We start from the raw sequence: 21,223 nt of genomic DNA on the forward strand, positions 1-21,223 counted from the left end.
GCCTCTTAGCTTGTCAAACTACTTTAAATTCCACAGGCCCAGATGAATTCAAGTTTTGTTTTTTTGGATTTTTTTGACTTGCCAAATAAACTTCAATATCCTTCCTTCTTCACTCATCCACCTTGCAACTGACCTCTTCTGGACATACAAAGACGGTATTGGACATACAAAGATAATAAAAACTCCTAGCTTATTTTAGTTTCTTATTATCTATGTTCTTGAAGCGCTTCATGTTTACTGTTTCTGCATGGCAGAAATACCACGTAATGGAGTAGTATCATCCATCTCTTCCCAATACCAAGGAGTTAATGGTCATTAGCAGAGCCCTTGTGGGACAAAGCATCACATCCCATGATCATAAATCTCATTCAAGGCAAGTCTGAACCACGGCTGGATTCTACTACATTCCCCAAATTCAGCATTCATCTTCAATTAGATTAAATGACATTCACATCTATTTATATTCTATTTCTCTCCAAACACATTTACTTCATAAAATGACAACTGGAAAACATTCCAGTCCTAAACATGTACATTATATTAAAAAGAGTTAGTAACCAGGCTAAATAATTGTGTAATTGATAAGTTTCTTATTGGAATTCACTTCTAATATAAACTTACACATCTGTGAGCAATATTTTTAAAGAGACAGGCAATAAAGGAAAAAAAAAAGGTTACAACTGTGACTTAACCATCACTCAACTGCAGTAATGAAGTAGGAGGAGTTCATGCTAATCGAAAAGTGACCACCTGATCAAAGTCACAAAAGAGACGGAACAAACACCTTTCTCCAGAGGTAAAGGGCTCTGCGGAGGAGCTGTAATGTGATCAATATCCAATCATGGAATCCTAATATATTTATTCGATTCGTAGGTAAGTGAGGCAGTGTGCCTGGAGCACTGACGGCTACAAGGGAGAGGTATAAAGAGTGCAGTGGGGCGCAGGGTGGCATCAGCCTCAGGAGAACTCGGACACAGGCATGCCAAGGTCGGTCCAGGCACAAGGTCACTGTCTGGAAGGTCTAATAGTAGATGATGAAGCCCAGGCCACGGGACGGGCAGGCCTGCCCATGCGCGAGAGAGCATGCACAGCTTAGGTTTTAAATCAACGGGGGGCCAGGGAAGGATGGGAAGTGAGGGGCAGACACATCAGAACCATGCTTTTTGGATTCTGGAGACCTTCACCTGATTCTAAGCTGCTAAATTCTTCTTTATTATAAATAGGATGGGTCCCAAAGCCTTCCGAAGGCAGAGCTGAGTACTCTGGGTGTCACGTGGCTCAGACTCTGTGTTGGGGGGAGGCAGGCAGGTGGGAAGGTGCAAATATTTAAAACCCAGTAGCACCGGGCACTGTGCAGTCGGGCACCACAGCCTGTGGCTGGATTGTGGGAGGGCCCAGGAGGGCCCCGAGGTGGGGCAAGGTTGCCTGCCGAGGGTGAGGGGGAATTAGCAGGTGGCTCAGGGATCAGCTATTTGCCAACCAGAACCAGACAAAAAGAACTGCTCGTGAGTCAGCCCTGGGAAAGAGGACAGACAGGTTATTCCTGCCTCCCACTTGGCAGTGTTTCTACATCTGTGTGAAAGAGATATTGCCTAAGAAAGGAAATTAAGGCTGAGGGTGGAGCAAGGGAGAGCTTGTTTTTGTCTCATTTCTCAATAAAAGTTTGCCTAGCTGATAAAAGTTTGTTTTCTTGATATGAGGAATTGTGTCTCTTTGTTCTCCGGCAGTGGTTCCTGGAAAAGAAGGCTGCAAACTTCTTCAACCTGTCAGGCAGGTTTGGGTTTCTTTTAGGAGGGGAGGGCATGAGGGAGCTTTTGAGAACACTTTCGGGTAAGTGATTTGACAGCCTCCCCAAGTGATCCGTTTATAACCATCATCTATTGCAGCCCTACGAGTCTTCTTTTTTTTTCTTTAAAGAAAGATATTACGGAAATAAGGGTGAAATGCAAAGTTATTAGAGAATGCGTTAAACACCATGATTAGGGAAATAAGGCTTAGGCAAGATCCACGGCAAACACCCCAGTGTGTTCTGTATCGGATTCGGGAATGAAATGAGACTCTGCGTGTGAGATTTTCTGCTTTAGGCAGCATGAACAACCAAGACCGAGGAGAGGCATGGCGCTCTTAACCCAGAGTGCAGACATCTACCCTCATTAGGAATGAGAGCAGTCGGTGTCTTGGAGCCAGTTCCTACCAGCTTTCTTTTTTTTCTTAGACTATTTATTGCCCACGTTAATTTTCTTAGGATATTACTTGAATTAAGTGACTGTGAGAGTTCCAATTTGAAAGAACATTGAAGGGAAGAATTAGCATGACTGTGATATGTGGGGTATATAATGTCCACATTACAAATTTTTTTTTACACTTTTTAAATTAAAGTTAGTAGATCACAAAGAACGTTACAATAAAAAACATAAGAGGTTCCCATATACCCCAACATTTTTGTAAATTGTATTTTCTGAAGATATATATATCACACAAAAAAAGTCACATTAAAAAATATGAGGTTCTCGTATCATCAATATACACTTGACAAAATTTTACTTCCCTACCAGCTTTTTTTATTTTTTTATTTTAAAATTTCATTTCTCTCCCCTTCTCTACCCTCCTTCCCCGGTTGTCTGTTTTCTGTGTCCATTCACTGTGTGTTCTTCTGTGTCCGCTTCCATCCTTATCAGTGGCACCCGGTACCTGTGTCTTGTTTTCTTTACTTCGTCATCTTGTGTCAGCTCTTCTTGTGTGCGGTGCCATTCCTGGGCAGGCTGCACTTTTTTCGCGCTGGGCGGCTCTCCTTACGGAACACGCTCCTTGCGCGTGGGGCTCCCCTATGTGGGGGACACCCCTGCGTGGCAGGGCACTCCTTGCGTGCATCAGCACTGTGCGTGGGCCAGCTCACCACACGGGTCAAGGAGGCCCAGGGTTTGAACTGCAGACCGTCCATGTGGTAGGCAGATGCCCTATCGATTGGGCCAAATCCGCTTCCCCCTACCAGCTCTTGATTACTAAAATTTCAGGAATTCAGTGAGCTGGTTGTTAAGCCCAGACATTATTAGGAATCAAACTATACAAACTTACAATTAAATAAGTTACATTTTAAAACAAAGATAAGTAATAAAAACTTGTTTATTTTAGTTTATTATTGCTTGAAGTTATTCACATTTTCTGTATCTACATGATAGAAATACCACATAATGGTGTAGTATCATCCATCTCTTCCCATACCATATTCAAGGACATCAAAAAATTTGTCATGGTGTGGTTTACACCTTGGAAATCAGCAAACACTACAAGTCAGGGCTTGATTTTATTGTTTTGTTGATTATCTAGACTTAATAAAGTAATGGAAGAAATGTCAATAATGCAGATTAAACTTAAAGTGTGTCTTGTCTGTAGCCATTATATTGTAAACACCTTTACAAACTGAGGAAAATACTCTTCAAGTATTTGGGAACTATTATTTGATTCAGCAAAGAAACTGCTCATCACTGATGAATAAGTGACATTCATCATTATATTCATTAAATGGAATTAAATTTCCATTAACGCATATAATATGCACAAGAGTAAGAAACAGTTTAGCAGATCATTTACCAAATTTAATGACAATAAATTTATTGGGAGTTAGTGAATTGGGACAAAATTCCACTTGTCAAACCATGGTTGAATTGCAAACATAGGTTAGCGATGGATGCAAGAGCTCAACAAAAATGGACAAAAACTGTCTATGAGAATTGGCTCTATGCGATTTACAATAAAGAATAATGGGTATCTCATTATTACTTATGAATTGTGAACTACTCATCCTTTGCATCAGTAAAATTTCCAATAAATTTATATGTGCATTCATATCCACACCTCTTTCCTGGAGAACAGGTTGTTAAACATTTACTATCATGCCACTGAATGAGAGTAATGAGAATACCTACAAACTCACACCTCAGAGAAAGTTTATTCCTCCCATTTCCACTACCAAAGGTTAAAGGGTTAACACGTCCTTTAAAACTCTGGACCTGGACAGTTTCTGGATTAATACATGTGATGCCAATCCTGGTGCACAGGATTTACCCCTTCCTCAAATTCCTGATGCTCCTTCTGTTTTTATTCACTTGATACTTAGCAAATGTTGCCTTGTATTGGCTTTTCAATTTAGAGCATTTTTAATTATGTTTCCTCTTTTTTCGGACAAAGGTCAGTCTCTGAAACGTTCACTGTGCCTTTTAAAGGAATAGGTACTCAAAAAATGTATTCCTTCAGTCAGTCGACCACCAAGCACTCACTGAGTCTGAATCTTGCACCAGACGCCACGCCAGGCACGGGTATCCCAAGATGAATATCAACTCTTCTGCCCTCAATTCATCACGAGCCTAGTAATGATGGTGGTGATGGTGACGACCATCTAGATACACCTGTGTCTGAGAACACGTGGCTGAGTGTCAAAAGAAGGTACCTGGAGACTATGATGGGCAAGGACCAGCCTTGGTCACCTTGCTCCTCAGGACCCAGCTCTGTCCTGGCTTAGTAATGATGGATGAATGAATGGCCTAATATTAGTGTCTATTTACCTATTCTCTGTTTCTTCTCTCATTCCTTCCTCCTAACTTTCCTTCCTTCCTTTCATACAAGGGACTTTAGATGGAAATGGAAACCAAAGTGCCCTGAACATGAGTCATAAAAGCCAGGATTGCATCCTAAGACTTGTCTGGACCTGGCAATGCCTAACGTACCTGGTCAGAGACTCCACCTTTGCCCGAGTTCCTGCTCACCTTCTGCCATTACTCTGCAAATGTCCCAATCTCCTTACCACAGAAAGCACTTGGCACTCTTTAAAAGGGCTGCTCACTCTCTAAGGCAGGCAGGGGAGGAAGGAAGGAAGGGAGGAGAAGGACAGGGCAGTAGATCACAGATCCGATTTAATGACAAATTGTCAACCAATTCCAGTATCTCACTCAACTTTAGTTATCTGTTTCAGTTTGATTAACCATATTAATTAGCAAAGAGTTATAAATAAGATTCTATACAAATCTCTTAAAATAATATTTCCTTTCTCATTTAGTGTTTTGTTTCTACTGTATCAACAGTATATTTAATTAAAACAAAAGTTTTATTATTCATGCTATATTTTTTTATTTCCTATTTGCTTGCCTTTTTTATTTTTATTTCCTTTTTTCCTGCTGTGCTTTAGCTTATGGCTTTCTTTTCTAAATTCTTTAAAAGACACTTTAAAGCCTTTTATTAAGTCTAAATGAAGCATACATGTTTATTCCCACATCCTCTGTTTCTCCTTCTCCTTGGCCATTCCACCTTCCCCAAGAATATCCACTTCTTTTCAATTATTCAGCCATTTCCAGTCCAAGCCATTGCCTATCAACTAGGAAGCTGAAAGAGCCTCCTAATTTATCTACCTGCTTCTATACTTGGCCAACTCCACATACCAGCTGTGTGGCCAAGTGATCTTGTGGCAAGGCCACACAGCTCAGGAGGCTCAAGACATCCTGGTTAAATCCCGGCCCCTTTACGAATAAGCTACATGATCTTAGGCAAGGGACTTAACATCTCGAGGTCCTGGTTTCTTCAACTGGAAAATGGACATGTTAAAAGTACCTTCATCACATGGATGCACTGAGTATGAAATAATACCCATATATTGCTTGGAGCAGTACTAGGCACATAGACTGGCATAGAAAAATCTCTTCTAATTATATCAGATTGGTCACACCATTGCTTAAAACCAACGACCCCATCTGAGCCCTTAGGACTGTGTGTGGACCTGCCTCACCCCATGCCACTCCTCATCTTCTCACCATGCTTCAGCCACATACTAGTCTTTGGTCAGTTTCTCAAACCCACTAAGCTCTTTCACATCCCAGGACCTTTTCACACACTATTCCCTCTCTCTGGACTGCTATTTCCCCACCTTTACTTAGCTAATGAGCCATCCTTCAGCTCTTAACTTAAATGTCACTTCCCAGTCTTAGAGATGTCCTGCTCAACCATTCAGGCTAAATTTAGTTGCCCATGTTGTTCTCTTTTCTTTATGGTTCTTAGCCAAATTTGTAATTATATATTTATTTGTTGGTTTACTTGCTTAATGTCACCCCTACTAGAACGCAAATACCATGAAACCAGAGACATTGTCTTTTTGGTTCAACTCTGCACCTTCCACACCTAGGAGGTAGGAGGTACGTAAAAATTATCTGTTGAACGAATGCCTAAATTAATAAACTCCAAAGCTGAGTATGGTCCCTTGAGGAAACTCTTTTGCCTTTTCTCCAAATAAGTTATGCCAGTTTACTAACACTAATAAAACCTGCCCTTGGTCACAGATTTTACTGACTTTGCTTGGTAATGAGTGAGAATCATTAGTTTATTCAATAAGCACTTTTAAAAGGTCTGCCACATACGTAGCACTATATCCTAGACTCTGTTAAACAAAAGAAACAGCAGAGCTGACATCTCCCCACTCCCATGCCTGCAGGGATTTGAGAGCTATGAGGCATACATAGTCATGTTAGACAATATAACAAGGCTATAAATGATTATTTGCCAAAATAAATGACACACTCAAGGAAAACACTAAAATTTCAGAGCAGAGAGCAATCACTCAGGGATAATCACCAAGACACGGAATTTGGGTGGGTCCTCGAGGAGAGTGAGAGGTGAAGAGTAAAGGGCATTCCAGGGAGAAGAACATGGTATTAGTAGGAAGAGGCAGTGACGTCAACGAACACTTGAGTTGGGGAAGGGTACTCAGAAGATGGGCATGGGGGCAGGACTCATATTGGAGAGTACAATGGGGGGAAATTGGGTAGAAGGCAGTTGTGAAGAATCCAGCAAGAGGGGGATATGACAGTTCTTCCTTTTTGATGACCAAATATGGTGTTGATCTTGACATCTAGCACTTTGCCTCAGCTTTTACAGGTGATCAACAATGCTTGTGGGCCTAATCATATTGAATTTTTAAAAATGCAAATAAAGTCATCAGAGGAACTATTAGAAAAAGTTCTTCCCTCTTTATATACTTATAAAAGAAGCCTCTAATGCATTCTGAGGAAAATATCTTCAAATTTTCAAAGGCTAGCCACATAAACAGTTTCAAAATAAAGATCACGTGTTACACAATATTAGGAGGTAAATAAGATCTTGATCCAAAACGCTTAATGAGGATAACTTCTCCTCCCCACCAAAAGAGAGAATTATCGTATTCAGGAACATAGTTTAATAAATTAAAAATAATATCCTACAAACAGAAAAAGGAACTGCTTCACACGACAAACTATACTATGTCATATAACTGTACTACAAAGACAGAACTAGTGCCAAGTGGGAAAATTGTTAACATATTTCAACACTTTGATATAGCAAAAAAATATTTTAAATCTAAGAATTATCTTGGTAGATGTGAATGGACCATCAATTATGTTCAACTTATTTTTTTTTAAGGAGGTACTAGGTATTGAACCCAGGACCTCATACATGTGAAGCACACTCTCAACCACTGAACTACACCCGTTCCTCTCAACGTTAATTCTTTATAAGAGCACTTTAAAATAGGAAGCTTAAACTTCAGCTATAACATCATTGTTCATGTAGAAACTCTAAAGCACGACTGTTCATTGGGAACCTTCTGCAATGGTGGAAATATTTATTTCTGCATTGTGTAGTACAATAGCAAATGGTCACATGTGGTTAGTGAGCACTTAAATGTGGTTAATGTGACTGAGGAACTGAATTTTATTTTAATTTTAAATCTAAATCTAAATAGCCGAGTGGCTAGTAGCTGCCATGTTGGACAGCACGGCTCCGAAGGCTTCTTTATAAACACAGGCAGAAGCCCAAGGGGCCCCTCTCAGCGCTCCTAGGAGGCAAGAGTAGAAAATACTGCAGAACAAGATGAAAAAGAACTAGAAAATAAATTTAGGAAAGACAGAACTAGGTATCTCAGTCTTTTGCAGATTATATAACAGTGTAAATAGAAAACACAAGAATATCAACCATATGCACAGCAATTATATAAAGCTAGAAAAAGCAATGAAAATTTGTGCTATTCCCAATATGGAAAAATATAAAATATTTGAGAATTTATATATCTAGATAAATTAGATATCAAGTGAAATAAAAATTATAAAATTATAGTGGGAAAAAGAAAGACCTAAACAAGTGCAGCTACATCCATTGCTCCTGATTTAGAAAATTTAAAATAAGATCAGTAGCATTATTCCATAAAACAAAAAATAGGTTACCATAATAACAATTAAATTCCTGCTAGAATACTCTATAGAAGGTGATAAATCACTGGTGAAATTAATAAGGAAAAATAAATAAGCAATAAGACCAAAGAATATTGGAGGAGGATATAATAATCAAATTTTAAGACATATTATAAAGTGACCTTCATCAAAACTGAATTTTGCTGGATCAAAGCCAGGGCAAAGAATCTAATAAAACAGCAATTCCAGAGATGGATTCAAGACTTATAAGTCCTAAGGATATAACAACAATAACAAAAAAAACCCAAAACCTAAGAATCACAACAATGAATGAAAGAATCACCATTTAATAAACGCTCATGGAACAAACTGGTATCAATATGAAGAAAACTAGATTATATCCCTACGTCACCAAACACGGTAATTTTCCTAAGTTGGTCGATGAACTAATTAAATTCAGACAGCTTAAAACAGGGGGAGTGGGGAGATGGCATATTTATCCCGCTATAGCAAAGAGAGAAATTCATGACTACTAAAAAACTATAATGAGGGAAACGGACTTGGCCCAGTGGTTAGGGCGTCCGTCTACCACATGGGAGGTCTGCGGTTCAAACCCCGGGCCTCCTTGACCCCTGTGGAGCTGGCCCAAGCACAGTGCTGATGTGCGCAAGGAGTGCCCTGCCACGCAGGGGTGTCCCCTGCGTAGGGGAGCCCCACGCGCAAGGAGTGCGCCCCGGAAGGAGAGCCGCCCAGCGCGAAAGAAAGAGCAGCCTGCCCAGGAATGGCGGGGCGCCGCACACACTTCCCGTGCCGCTGACGACAACAGAAGCGGACAAAAGAAACAAGACGCAGCAAATAGACACAGAGAACAGACAACGGGGGAGGGGGGTAATTAAATAAATAAATAAATAAATCTTTAAAAAAAAAAAACTATAATGAGACTTAAGGAAGAAGGATTCAAATATTTTTAAGTATATTTAAAGTCTGCATAATAAAAAATAAACACAAAGAGGCAAAAGAAAGTTTAAAGGGGAAATGGATATGGCTCAACCAATTGGGCTTTGTCTACCATATAGGAGGTTCAGTGTTAGATGCCCAGGGCCTCCTGGTGAGGGCAAGCTGGCCCAAGCGGTGAGCTGGCCCACACGGAGTGCCAGCCTGCATGGGAATATGGCCCCATGCATGAGTCCCAGCCAACACAGAGAGCTGGCGCAGCAAGATGATGCAACAAGAGACACAGAGGAGAGAACATAAGAAGACATAGCAGAACTGGGAGCTGAGGTGGCGCAAGAGAGTAATTGCCTCTCTCCCACTCCAGAAGGTCCCAGGTTCGGTCCCTACAGCCTCCTAATGAGAATATAAGAAGACACAGAAGAACACACAGCAAATGGAACGGGGTGTGTGTGGGGGGGTAATAAATAAAAAATAAATCTTTTTTTTTTAAAAGAAAGCTTTAAAGAATATAATGGATAAACATTTACTATCCAAAGTAGTAATAAAAACATATATTGCGAGATAAACTTACATTATCATCAGTAATGAGACTCCATTTAAGAAATGGCTAAAGAGGGAAGCGGACTTGGCCCAGTGGTTAGGGCATCCACCTACCACATGGGAGGTCTGAGGTTCAAACCCCGGGCCTCCTTGACCCATGTGGAGCTGGCCCATGCACAGTGCTGATGCGCACAAGGAGTGCCCTGCCACGCAGGGGTGTCCCCAGTGTAGGGAAGCCCCATGCACAAGGAGTAAGCCCTATAAGGAGAGCCACCCAGTGTGAAAGAAAGTGCAGCCTGCCCAGGAGGTGCTGCACACACAGAGAGCTAACACAACAAGAAGACGCAACAAAAAGAGACACAGATTCCCGGTGCCGCTGATAAGGATAGAAGCAGTCACAGAAGAACACACAGTGAATAAACAGAGAGCAGACAACTGGGGAGGGGAGAAATAAATAAAAAATAAACCTTAAAAAAAAAAAAAGCAATCCAGGATACAATGATAAAAGACTATCAGAACTGTTGGGGGAAAAGCATACTCAACAGTTGCTGGGGATACTATAAATCGCACCAGGGTTTCAGGCTGTTTGACAATATGGAACAAGATCTATAAATCTGCCCATACTTTTGATCCTTAACTCATTTTGGGGGACTATATCCCAAGAGACAGACAGAAAGAAAAGTAAGAAATGTGAACAAAGTTTCTAACAGTATTATTGATAATAACTAAAGTTGAATCACTTTAAATGTCCAACCACAGAGGAATGGGCTAAGTAAATCCAGGGTAGCAATTCACTGGGATTCTGTGAAGTTATTAAAAGCTGTAAGTGATCATGTGAATTGATCTTTGAATAGAAAAGTAATTATGGAATAATTTTAAGTTAAGAAAAAAAGTATAACTCTAGATGGGCGAGCACTGCCAAACATTTCAAATTAAATTTAGAAGATGACAGATTATGAGTCAAAGCCCTTGCTGGGCTGGAATTCCCTCCAAATATGTAGAGGAGTCGAGTTAAAGTAATGGCAACTGGCTCAGACAGCCACAAGTCTACTGAGTTCTACCAATAGATCTGGAACTACTCAATCAAGAATGGTCCTGGCCTGACCTGTTTCAAGCTGACAATATTTCTAGAGCTTAGATATTTCCATTCCAAAAGAACATAATCAGAAATAGATTTTATCACCTCAATATTTTTTGAACGCATCCTTTGGTTTTGCCTTTTCTTATGTGGATTTAGGAATGAAGTAGACAAACTATATCTACACAATTCCAGTTCAAGAATTTAAGCTGTGGTTTTCCACTGAAGCACATAAATGACTAAAACCAGAGCATTTGCCAAGGAAAGCTTGGTGTGAAACTGCCCTTTTCCATTACTATTGTGACCAGCCTGTTCATGGAGTACGGCCTGGCAGTGACGACGTCCCTAGGTGGACAGCTGAGATATGCCTCAGGGGGTCATTCTAAGGTCATATGAAGTCCATTTCAGCAAAAGTGTTCTGCACTTACTACAAAGGTGGGAGTTTTGAAAAGGCAGATGAAAAAGGAAAATCTGATGCTTGGATTCTTCTGGTATTTAAACTTCCAGAGAAAGGGTCACTGTTTCAGACACTCTTCCTAGGAAGTACATCCATTCTCAGGGCTTAATGGCCACCACCATCACTACCCGACCTAAAGCCTAGACCATGTATTTACCTGCACTTCCTAAGTGGAGATAATGTAAACACTTGCAATTAGAGTTGAGATGGTTGTAATCCTTTGGCCACGCGGCTTGGTCGCCCGCCTCTGTGCCGCTCTTTATAGCTGGGCCAGATCTTTAGTCGTCCCTCTTGCCAGCCCACCTCCGTGCCCATACCATTGGTAATCCAAGCACCTGAGTCTATCAAGATATAATAATCAGTCGATTTATGGTAGTCCCATCTCTCAGAGCTGGTATGGATTGAAAAAACAAAACAAAAACAAAAAATACTAGGTTGATGTGAACAGATGGCTGACAGATGCTTGACTGGTTATTGAAGGAAACAGGAGCAAATGCAACACATAAATGGCAGCTAACTCCTTCCAATCCTTGCTGGGATGTGGGTGGTATGAAGAGCACAGGCTCTGGGGCCTTCTGCCTGGACTGGGATGCTGTTACATTACTTAGGAGATTGTGACCAAAGGCAAATTGTTTCACTTCAGTAGGTCTTAGTTTTTAAATCTATATACTGGGAATATAGAATCACCTGCCACACAGAATTGATGAAAATATTAAGTGATTTAAAATCCATAAAGTGCTTAGATCAGTGCCTGGGACATAGTAAGTATTCAATAAACATTAGCTATTATTATCTTGCTCATCACCCACTAAGAGCAAGTCCTGGGCTCTGGATCTTAGCACACAGACCAATCCTTTCTTCAAAGGGCTTATGGTGATTTACTCTTTATTATTAGGTGGAAACATCCCATGTACTTTTTGGTATAGTTATTTTCCATGTGTCTGTGTCAAGCTCTCATGATGCATTGACTTTATTATGCCTCTACTCTAGACCTTTTCTCTATATTTAATCATTCAAATATATAGCGTCTATATCCTCAAATAGAACAAAGGGCTTACACTTACATTTCTTCACTCTTGCTTGATGTATTTTGAGACACACTTCATTCATGGGTTTCCCATTCTAATTCAACACAGATATTTGACTTGGTGCTCTTCAAAAACCTATAAATCCATACTTTCCTGCTGGAATCAATCTCTTGAAAAGGAATGGCAGGTGGGTACAAACAAAATGCTTATAAAGTACATTTTTAATGGGTCCACATTAGCAGGTGAGTCTCCCAGAAATAATCTTTTCAGTCCCAGGGGTAAAGTTCTCATTCCTACCAAGATCCATATATTTCTGATTTCTTTACCAGTGGAAACTCAAAAAAACACTTCAATGGATGCAGTTTGCAAAAACTAGCTGCATAAATATTTGGAACATCTGCTGGATAATAAAGTGAATACAAACAATTTAATGTTTGCAAAAAGTAATGTACTTTCCCCCATACTGATGGGAGACATTCTGGAGAGGAGAATACATGAATGGCAAAGTGTTTCCTTCTCCCACTCTATCCCCTGGCTCCCCCGGAATGAGCCCAGAGGTCCAGTCCGGCTCCCCTTGCTTATTAGGGTGGCACTTTACTCATCTCACTAGCCTAACGGAGAGGTGGCGCGGGGAACTCTTCCCTTGGTGAGCTAAACCCTGGCTTCTCCCTTTCCCTAGTAACCATGTTTACATATGACCTTGAAAAAGACATTTAGTCAGTTTCCCTGGTCTGTTCAGAAAAATTGGGGGGCTCTGTGGATATCAGTTGAATTCATGGTAACAGCGTTTTTCCTCACTCCAAAGAAATACATGGTCTGTATTCAGCAAGTTAGGCTGACAGGATTTGAAGAATGAAAACACAGAATCCTTGACCCTTATTCTTTATAGTCGTTGGTCACCAATACTGTCCACTTACTGACAGAACTGCAAAGACCCTATGAAATTCCACTAGCAATGACGATTATGTCCTTCAGAGGACCAGCTCCTCCAGCTGAGGAAGGAAACCTCGAGTGGTCTTGTTTAGTACCATGTAATCCCCTAACTTGGCCTCAGCTGACTGGATCAGATGACCAATCTGAGGGGGCAATCAGATTCTCTCTCTGAGGTACTTGACAAAAAACACCAACCCCCCGAGGAGGTTGGCAATGGGCGTTACTGATGAAATGTCTTGAGAGCGACGGACGCTGGAGATGCCTCGATGCACAAGCCAAGTTATGAGACCAGCAACAATGGGCAAGCAGAAGCAAAGGCGGCGAGAAAAGATCTCGATGGAGGGCAAGAAAGCCACCATGTAGCAAGAAAACAGAAAAGAGCCACGGAAAACAGCAGTCCCTTTACTAGCAGCACCCCAGACTGAAACGCCACAAACTTCTGAGTCAAGGCCACTCCTTTGCCTTACGTTCTGAACACTTTTGGAGTTCCTTCCTCCTTAAGGTCCAGTTCTAACGTGGGCCCTGCTCACCCTGAGGCTTGACTGTTGCGCTTTCTCAGAGTTCTTGTCGGTGTACATCCTTACCACATACCCCCACTATTAGAGATGATTGATAGAACAGTGCCTTGCCACAGAACAGCCTCTTTGAAACCAAGGTCAACTAGTGGTAACCTTTATTTCTATACAAGGGTATGGGGAGCCACGGAAGTAAAGTAACTTCACGGCAAAGCCAGGCCTGCACCAGGCCTCTGGACTCCTGGAACAGTGCTCTTTTCTATGGGACCTGCCTCCTGGCTTGGTGACTTGTCTTCAGGCAAGGTTGCTGCTATTTGGGGTTCACTGGTGGCAGACATTTCTGACTTCCCCCACCTTTCAGGGGTTTGTAGCTGCAACCCTGGACAGGGTTTTCTCGGCCAGGGAGCAGTTTTCTACATTTTAAAAATAAATAACAGAAACGAAAAGACATGCAAGGGCTTTGGATATTTCTTGCCTGCTCTTTAGTGCTCGTGGTTCTGTTCCCTGCCTGTTCTGGCCGCGCTGGATGCATTGTTACCAGAGCCCCTTACAGGGAAGGCTGAAAGGGACTAAGAATTTAGCTCTGCAGTCATTTCCTTGAGTCTCTGAAAAGCCCTCCCTCTCTCTTAATTAGAGCCGCAGCTTCCTCCCGGTCAGGCTTTTTCTCCTGGACCATTGCGAAAGCCATTTCACTCCAGTCAGTAGAACCTCCTCTTCCACAGCCAAGAGGATTATCACGCTCTCTGCTCAAATTTCAACCCAACAATTTCTTCCCTCACGCACCCTTCCACTTCCCCCTTAGATCAAGGGTCCATCATTTCTCCATTTTCTCCTAATTTTTTACCTTATTTAAACTTTCTGGTTCTCAGCCCTTTAGGACGCTTTCCCTATGCTGTCTCAAATGGCGTCTGGTAATACAGTCTTCTCAGACTCTTTTTTCCTCTCATTTTCAGCTGGACTCCAATTCCAAATTGCTTTCCCTTAGTTACACTTGCTTATCTTTTTTATGAAGCTCTCAGTATAGCTCAAACCCCATGTCGAGTAGCAGCCTCTGTCTTCAGGTCTTACTTTCCAAACCAAATGGGTATAATTTGCTTCTTTCCTCACCTGACATCAACCATAGATCAGGGAAGTGGACTTGGCCCAGTGGTTAGGGCGTCCGTCTACCACATGGGAGGTCCGTGGTTCAAACCCCGGGCCTCCTTGACCCGTGTGGCGCTGGCCCATGTGCAGTGCTGATGCGCGCAAGGAGTGCCCTGCCACGCAGGGGTGTCCCCGCATAGGGGAGCCCCACGCGCAAGGAGTGCGCCCCGTAAGGAGAGCCGCTCAGCACGAAAGAAAGTGCAGCCTGCCCAGGAATGGTGCCGCACACACGGAGAGCTGACATAAGGTGATGCAACAAAAAGGAATGCAGATTCCCGTGCTGCTGACAACAACAGAAGTGGACAAAGAAGAATACACAGCAGATAGACACAGAGAACAGACAACTGGGGCGGGGTGGGAAGGGGAGAAAAATAAATAAATAAATAAATCTTTTTTAAAAATCACCTCAAAGGAACTCCCTGGCCACAGCCTGGTTACTTCACTAATTCAATCACTTCCTAACTTGGGCCAGCTCATCTGTAAAATGGGATTAGTTAGTATTTACCTGATAGGCCATTGTGAGGATTAAGAAAATCACTCCACATAAAGAGTTGATTAGATTGCCTGGCACAAAATACTGTTCAATAAATATTAGTTATCACAGCAACAATAATTATTACTACGTGCAAGGCACTATTCTAACCACTTTGCTATGGTATGGCACTTAGTCCTCAACCTCTGGTTCAGAGAGGTTAAGCAACCTGCCTGAGGTCACAAAGCCAGTGGGTGGCAGGATAAAGCTTTCATTCCCGCCCAGTGAGGCCCCGTTACCTCAGAGAGAAGTGAGCACTCTTCATGCTAGCTCCAGATCCAGCAGAGCTGGAGCTCCTGTCCCAAACATGAGCTGGGCGGTGGGGGAGGCTGTGGGGAGGGCTGAGGACTCGGGCTCTGCTCCAGGCCAACAGCCCACCAGCTAAAGAATCCCAACTGTCTCCATCCTCCTCCCACACCCGTTCTGCCCCAGGGATGGGACCAGCTGGATCTAACAAAGAGAACACAAGCGGAGAGCGGGAAGCTGGTCCAAGAGGTCACACAGCCCCAAGAAGATGAAGGAGCGCGATCCAGAAGCCGCGGCGGGCACGCGGGCCGGGGCACCCTCCTCAATCCCAAACGGAGGGAACGAAGCCCAAGGTGCCCAGCCAGAGCCGGGGGCCCCGTGCACGGAGAACGCGGGCCCACGTGGGCAGCGCCAGCCCGGGCCCCCACTTGCACTCTGGACCCTGCCTGGGCCCCTCGGCCCATGCAGATTTCTTGGGAAAGGTTCTGAGAAAGGGGCCGGAATTCAGTTCCCAAGTCCCCCCCTCAGGGCCCAAGGCGTGTGCCAGCAGGAATCTTCCACGGATGGCAGTTTGGGTTTTGAATTTTTTCTTTCAAATAAATGATGTCCTCTCCACCCGACTCCAGGTCTTTAAAAACACCAAGCGGGCTCCGGGTGGCCTGTGGTCACTTCCCATCAGCACCTGGCAGTGGTGGGAGCCTAACCCAGGGTAGAGGGTGCCTCACAGAGGGTGCAGCTCAGCCAGCGGCCCTCGCCAAGCCCCCCCTCCCCGAGAGCTGCCCCACAGAAGAGCACCCGCCTGCTGTCCCAGAACACTGGGCGCGGGCCACAGCAAGGAGGCAGGCTGGTGCCACGGGGCCCTTGGGCAGAAGGAGAGCCAGAAACAGGATGGCGACATTTGGAAAAGTCACACAAACTTCACTCCTTGGGGCCTTTGTTGTGGGGGAAAAGAGCTTAAATAAATCCTCTCTCAAAGTGAAAAATCCTCCTCTCCTAACAATAGCTGTTTATATTAGGCAAGTAATACATAGGCTTATGGGAAATAAATGAGGAAATTCACAAAGAAAAATCTAAATCATCCTGAATTCTACCTTCCAGAATTAATCACCATTTGCACTTTAGGTATACATTTCCAGACTTTTAAAATGCAAATATCAACATATATACACTTTTTTCACATATATACACATATAACCATATATACATACTTTTTGAAACACTTTAATTAATATACTGTGAAAGCCATTCCGTGTTAATAACATAGAACTGCATTGTATTTTTAACAATGCTATAGTATTTTATTATATAATGTGCCATCATTTTTTAATCAGACTTTTCCTTCAGAAATATAGTTTATTTCATGTTTTCCTCAAGTGTGAACAATGTTCTTAGGTATCCAGGGCTTTATGCCCGTGTCCAATTATTTCCTAAAACTAAACCTTGAAAGGTGGAATTGCTGGATCAAAATCTTTTTGTAACATGCATAAATCTCCCTCATCAGTCTACTTCATTGATAAACATGTTTCTTTAAAGTGAGAGACCTTTGCACTGTGCTTATAATCTGAAACAGCCCTCGGTTTTCTCAAGCACAGTTCTCCCTTATGAGCAGTTCCAAAATAACCCTCCTTAAACCCCTCATCTATGAGCTCATAAATGACTCAGTGGCATTTAAAAGATACATGATTTTATTTTGACTTTAAAAATCCACTCAACAGAGACCCACATGACAGATGTACCAGGATATTTGCCACACAAAATACATTTGTGCAGAATTATCCGTAACTCCCCACCTTCTCATGCTCTCTCATCCTCTGTCCCCATTTCTCTGTTCTTCTTCCCATTTTCTCTCCCTGTCTTCCTCTCCCCTTCCCCTTTCTTTTCCATTCCCTCCCTTCTCTTTCCTTCCCCTTCCTATCTCCCTTTCCTTCCTAAAGCAGAAAGGACCCTTCCTCAAGGCAGAAAGTGCTGGAGTTGGGCGAAAGTCCCAGCTGCTCAGAGATCCGTAGGAGCTGTCTGTGAAGTCTTCATTTTTTGGTATTCATTATTTAAGTTCTGTGGAAATGGGCTAGCTTTGAAGTCTACTGACTCATCCTCCTCTTCAACTTCTTATTTCCTGTAAATGATCCATTAGTTTTTGGCAGGGCTCATGTCCCACAGCATTTCCATCAGAAGGGGCTGTTTTATAACCTTGGGCATTTTCAACACTGCCTTTTGCAGTGGAATTGGAAGATGAGGATTTGTAGCTTCTGCTTTCTTAAAAGTTGCTTCAACCAGCCCTACTGCTCCTTCAAATTAATAATGTGAAGCACATGCTCCATCTGCCTGCTACAGGATGACAAAGCCATTTATTCATAATGGTCAAGATTATTTTAAAGATGAAAATTTTTCTAAAGCTCGTCACACAGGCTAGGCAATCAGTTTCACCAAGGGGGAAAATTCCCCTTCAAACATTCTCCTTTCGTCGTCTTTGCCAAAGCAGCCAGTTCACCTTGGCATTTTGATGTTGAAAGGGGAAAAAACTGAAACTATAAACAGTTCCCTTAAGTTTTTAAGCCTTCTGCCCCTAGTAAGACATGCATACTAAGAGAAGGTGCTGTGCCTTTTCACAAAGAAAGACCCAGGGAGCTGTGGAGGACAACTATGGCTTTCAGACACCAACAAATAAACTACAAGACTTCTTTCTTAAGGGAAAAAATAAAATAGGTCTGAAAAATTACTATTATCAGTGAAATGTTAAAGCTCCTGTTTTTTTCCTGGCTGGTGGGAGCAGAAAGATAGACCTTTGATATCAGAGCAAATAAAAGTTCCAATTATTGATTGTTCATGTTAATGCTAAATTTTACTACCACCATATTTCAAGATGAAATTAGTCTAACATCTATACCTCAAAATTAAGATCTGTGATAATATATATTGCAGTCCAGAAAATATCCTAGGTTCAGATGATGTAAGGTTGATTCCCCTTGAGAGTAAACATTTGCCATTGTTTTTCATTGGCTAACTCTCTCTTCTTCCCTCCAAATAAATCTAGCGTTGATGACAACAGGGAGTGCTGTTTGGCATCAAAGCACAGCTGGGGTAGGGGGGGGATAGGGAAAGCAAGGCAATGCCACTTAATGGCCACAGTGGTAGGTATGTTTGGATGTAGGATTATCAAAATTCGGTTTTCTCCTATGATTTACAGAAATAAAAGGCCTAAGAGAGAGTTCAGCACATGGCACCGGCAACTTAATTCTCTTGCCCTCTGCCATGCTGGAATCTTGGTTTCACGTTTCTCATCTATCTTTGCTCCCCTAAGCTCTGCATTGTCTGTTGAGGTATTCATGGGTTGCCCACACCCCAACACCTGTATGTGTGAGTGAAGTAAGCAAGCAGGGGCCTCTTCCTCTGGAGTATGTACAGCCAGCAGCACATGTGCCAGAAGTAAACTCTCCCCGAGCCTCAGGTCCTCAGGGCTGCAGCCACTGCCCTGGGCTCCTGGCTTCATCACCCGCTGCAGGAAGAATGCAAGGGGTGAAGCCACCCTGCCCAGCATTTCCTGCCAGCAGGCACTACGCACCCAGCCTTTACTTCCTGAAAAGAACACGGCCTTTAATCTGCAGTATGAGTTCCTTTGGCACAATGGGAAGCTGTCTTCTCCCACAAGCCTTCAGGAAGGAAAGCTTTGCTGGCCTCCACAGGGCCTGCTAGTGAAAGGTAAGCTAACATCTATGGAGGACCAGCCACAACGCCGTCACTACAGATGGGCTCACCATCCAAAAGACTTAAGAATCTCAATCGGTATTTAAGATTACTTTTCACAATTCTTTCCCTTCTTACGGAAATAAGACCAAATGTTTGTAAGAGTGTGTTTGAATATATGCTCACTTTCCGGGCACAAACTAAGGGACAAAAAAAAATTTTGGTGGTTGTTTTTCAGCCACAAGAATGACTTTTTCTCTCCTGCCAAATCACAGTATTATACTCCTATAAAGAACATGCTGCCCATTAAACAAATTTAAAGAACACAATGCAATAAAAACATTTTCAAATGTTCTCTGATACATTCTCTCATTTAATCTTGTAATTGTTTAATGTTCACAGTTTAATTGTAGTTTTAAATTTCTCCAGTGGTACTAAAATATCCAATAATTTGAAGCATTGTTTAATACTATCTTGAGGCCAAAGAGAAGGCGTTTCAGTCTTGTAAAAATAAAAATTTAACATTTAAACCAAACTCCTTGGAGTCTGTGTGAAACAGAGCAAATTCAGTCTGTTGAGTCTTTGACTAGGGAAGTGGGCTCTTATGAAACGTAAATAATTCCTCCCTGGCATCTCCAGCTTTTTTCTTTCATTTTTTTTAATTTTAAAAGTGGAGTGCAATTATCTTTTATTTACTGGAGTCACAAACACTGCTGAAGGGACAATAAACCACTTCTTTCGGGATAAAGTTGCTGACAAAGGTTTGACAAAGAAAAATAACTGCTAGCTCCGTCCTGGCCCACGGCAGGTCCCTGAGCTCGGCCAAGGGCACCAGGCCCGGCTGCCGGCTGCCCGCCAATCCCGGGCCTGGGCCGGGAGTGGGCACCCCTGGCTCTGAGGACCTCCGCACCTCTAGGACGCCTTGGGCACAGGGACCCAGGCTACTGCCGGGCATGAAAGTCCTACTTAGGTCTTGATTTTGCGCAATTGCTTTGGTCTCTCCTTATAAACCTTCTCCCGTCTAAGCAGGCTGTCCACAGACGATGAATGTCGTTCAGCTAGGGCTCGGGTTCTCTCCAAGTTTGGTTCTGGGCTCCAGTGTTTTGAATTCTCATCCTCAGGAACGCTGGCAAGAGGGCTTCGGGCAGGAGGCTGCCAGGGCCAGCTTCCTGGAGCCCGCCTGGTGGGCACCTCACCTGAGCAAACCTTATTTGGGGAGTCAGAACAGAGAGGGGAAAGCTGATTCAAACCATTAGAAGGAGGTGGCCACCTTTAAAATGTGTGAGCTTAATGGTTCCACCTTAACTTTGCTTTTAAAGTGAACTATGAAAGTTCCTTGAATACAGACAGTATTAAATTCTAACAGCTATCCATCCTCTTGTTTTCATTTGTCCTTGATGAGTGAGTGCTAGGCAGCTCACGGCCCCAGAACTGCTTCATTATTTAGGATTTACAGTTAATGCCTATACATTTCTAGCTCACGTGATACTCCCTTCCCTTTCCCTGAGAGACAGTCATGTTTTATAATTGGCAACTATTTTACTCCCTTTCGGGGTGTGTTTGGATGATGGAAAAAGAGTTAAAGCCTGGAAGCCAGACAGAATTTGAAGTCCAGCCTTGACAAATTGCTTAATGTTGCAGAGCCTCAGTTTCCTCATCCATGAAACGGAGACAATATCTTCGTAGCAAAATGGGCAGTGATTACGCTGGTCTTATCCCCCATGTGTGTCCGAAGCCAAATGTCTGGCACGTGCAAACATTTCCATCTCAAATCCTGGCACAGAGTAGGCACCCAGTACACAAGAGCTATTGTGATGATTACTGTTCATAATAACAGCAACAAGAACAAAATAATGGCTGTTATTGACCCCAGAGAGCAATTTCTAGTTCAAACTACATTATTTCATAT

The 21,223-nt window shown here is 42.6% G+C and overlaps 1 protein-coding gene across 1 annotated transcript in view; it reads right to left on the reverse strand.

The window, feature by feature from the left end:
* Positions 1 to 21,223, reverse strand: part of PARVA (parvin alpha) — a 180,918-nt gene that overhangs the window by 126,925 nt on the left and 32,770 nt on the right. The gene's annotated exons all lie outside the window — the stretch shown is intronic.

This window comes from Dasypus novemcinctus, chromosome 10 (assembly GCF_030445035.2).
Source record: "Dasypus novemcinctus isolate mDasNov1 chromosome 10, mDasNov1.1.hap2, whole genome shotgun sequence".
Lineage (NCBI taxonomy): Eukaryota > Metazoa > Chordata > Mammalia > Cingulata > Dasypodidae > Dasypus > Dasypus novemcinctus.